The sequence below is a fragment of the Condylura cristata genome, unplaced genomic scaffold (assembly GCF_000260355.1).
Source record: "Condylura cristata isolate star-nosed mole 26May11 unplaced genomic scaffold, ConCri1.0 scaffold00002, whole genome shotgun sequence".
NCBI classification, from domain to species: domain Eukaryota; kingdom Metazoa; phylum Chordata; class Mammalia; order Eulipotyphla; family Talpidae; genus Condylura; species Condylura cristata.
This window is the reverse complement of record NW_004567103.1, coordinates 87,578,727-87,581,298: the sequence shown is the minus strand read 5'-3', so window position 1 is coordinate 87,581,298 and position 2,572 is coordinate 87,578,727. Positions and strand designations below refer to the sequence as shown.

The 2,572-nt window shown below is 43.2% G+C and overlaps 1 protein-coding gene across 2 annotated transcripts in view; it reads left to right on the top strand.

Moving 5' to 3' along the window:
• Nucleotides 1-91: 91 nt before the first annotated feature.
• FAM168B (family with sequence similarity 168, member B) overlaps nt 92-2,572 on the top strand; it is a 40,256-nt gene continuing 37,775 nt past the window's right edge. Inside the window, exon 1 of one of the 2 annotated variants that reach the window (XM_012726790.1) lies at nt 92-175. The gene's annotated coding sequence lies outside the window, so the exon portion shown is untranslated. The remainder of the gene's footprint in view (nt 176-2,572) is intronic. The other variant, XM_004674740.2, reaches the window with a different exon arrangement.

Genomic DNA, 2,572 nt, shown 5'->3' with positions numbered 1-2,572 from the left:
CGGGGCCCGGCCGGAAGTGCGGCGCTTTGTGCGGACGGCGGGGGCGGCGCCAAGGTCGGGCCCGAGGCTCGGGGTCGCTGGGTACCGACCTGCGGAGACCTGGTAGCGCCCGCGAGAGGGACTCGTTCTCTGCTTTGTGCAGCTGGGCTGGTGGCGGAGCGGGGCGCGCAGCAAGGTGGGTGGGGGCTGCGTCCAGGTGGCGGGTGAGAGGAGCAGGTTTTGTACCCGCGGGGTCTTTGGGCGTTTGAAAGTCCGCGTTAGATCAGGTCTGTACGGCGTTTGCAAAATGGGGAAGTGGCGAGGTGTTGTTTCTGTAACTTAGGTTTAGAATTGCGATTTCAGGCATTTCGAAGGCGTAGCTATTCACTTTGTCTATCCACAACATAAGCGTGATTTCATTTGCTTGGTGGGAGCCCTCCAGCTTGAGCAGGCACGATTTATATCAGGCTGCTTTTAATGTTTTCTCCAGAAAGGACGTTTCGGGTCCCAGTTGGGGTTAACTTCGAAAGAGCGGTGCATCCTTACAGCGTGTCCAAGAAACAGGGTATTTATCTCTTAGCGTGTGTAAGTGCATCTAGAAATTGTATCACTTAATGTTTCACTGAGGTCATACAACATATTTTGGAGTGTTTTGGCATTCAAAAAAATATTAAAAATGAAGGTTTATCTGGGTCCTACTACTTAAATATTCAGGACATCCTTCCTACAATTTGAGACTTTTTACTCTCAAATATGATAAACTTTGGATTAAAAGTTTTTGTTCGTGGGAGTAATAAGGCCACTTTTTAAAACGTATGTCAGTGAATTATTTTTGCTTTGACAGTCAACATGGTGCTGGATTACCATGGTGCAGGTTGTGAAGATTCTGCTTCCCTTAAGCTATGCAAGTCAGGTTTGCTTTGCTACTTGTGTCTTGAACATGTTTTGGCTTTTGTGAAGGAGTGGAAGCTAAAGCTGGTAAAAACCCCCAGGCTTTAAGAGTTGGAAGCAGCTCCTCCTTCTGGGTTGGGCTGGGTATTCATTGCAGCAGTCAGTAGACATGCCCAGCAAGCAGGTTGGGTTCTATCTCCTGCCCTTCGGGGAAAGTGTAAGGCAGTCTGTGTGTGTACAAGGCAGGCAAGTGGGGGAACCTCTGGAGGAAGCAGAAGCACCATCTGCTTGTTCTATTACTGCTCTTGCCCTCTTATCTGACTTGCCATATTTGTTAGGATTTGTACTTATATTTCTTTGCCAAACTGCCTTTCAACTAATTTCCATGTTAAGATCAGACAGAATTGTAATGTTTGAATTTTCAAACATCAGGAAAAGAGTAGTGTTATACGATAGATAGAGGATTAAAATAGTATTGAAAATAAAAATCTTTAGTGTATTTAGAAAATATTTAATTTTATCATGGGAAATTTTTGTCTAACAAATTTGTCTTACCTAACAATCCTGTCATATATAACAGCTGCTTGTCCAGGATCATTTGAGAATAATTTAATGACAATATTAGGTTAGGAGTAATAGTTACTTTCCTCTTTACTGTGTTAGTCTGTATACCTTTGAAGTGTCTTCAGTTCTGTGCAGAAATAAATGTATTCCCCTCCGCTCCCCCCTCTCCCATTGCAATTTAGTATTGAAGATGGACTTTGGGGTAGTTGAGAACGTGCTCACATTTTTTTTTTTTTTTGAGATAATAGACATTACCAAAAATTATTGATGGTGATTATGCTAAAAGGTATTGTCTTGTATATTGCTGTCTCTGAGAGAAATAGACTCTTAAGTCCCTTGAATTTACTTTTGTTGCTGTGAAATACTAACAGAGCCTTTAAAATTTTATAACTACTAGGCCTCTCTAGCGAGGAAGGGATTAAAGTCTCAGCACTATCAAGCCATTGTCAGCCACACGGGAGTTCTATCCCCCCCCATGAGTTCGATCCCCACCCAGGGAGCTGACCCACATATATGGTGCTGCAAATCTCTCCTATCTCACCCTCTGCTCCCCTCAGCGGTGTATTTAAGTGTATCCACCTGTTTTCCTCCCCACTGTCTGTGGTGGATCCTCTTTACCACCCCCCACCTCATGCCTGCACCCCAGTTTTTGTATGCATAAATAAATACATCTAAAACTTAAGAAAAGATCTGATAGTCACAAAAAACACAATTAAAATTTATTTATTTACATCATTTTGTGCCTTTTTCCATCTCAGTTGTAATCCCCATGGGCTTCCCACCACCAAATCACCTGTGTGCCATCACCATATTCCGGTGCACTTCCCCCCCACCCCACCATTTTTGATCCCATTCCCCACTCCACCCCCCATAAAATGCCTCTGGTATATAGTTGTTCATCATTATCGTTATTATTAATTTTTCCCTTGGGCCTTTATACTCCTGCTGTGAGTGAAACCATCAGGTATTTTTCCTTTTCCTTCTGGCTTATTTCACTAAGCATGATCCCTTCCAACTCCATCCATGTTGGGGCAAAAGGCATGTCTCTTTTTTTTTTTTGATTGCTTAGTAATATCCCATTGTGTGTATGTACCACATCTTTTTAATCCAGTCATCTACTTTTGGGCATTTGGGTTGA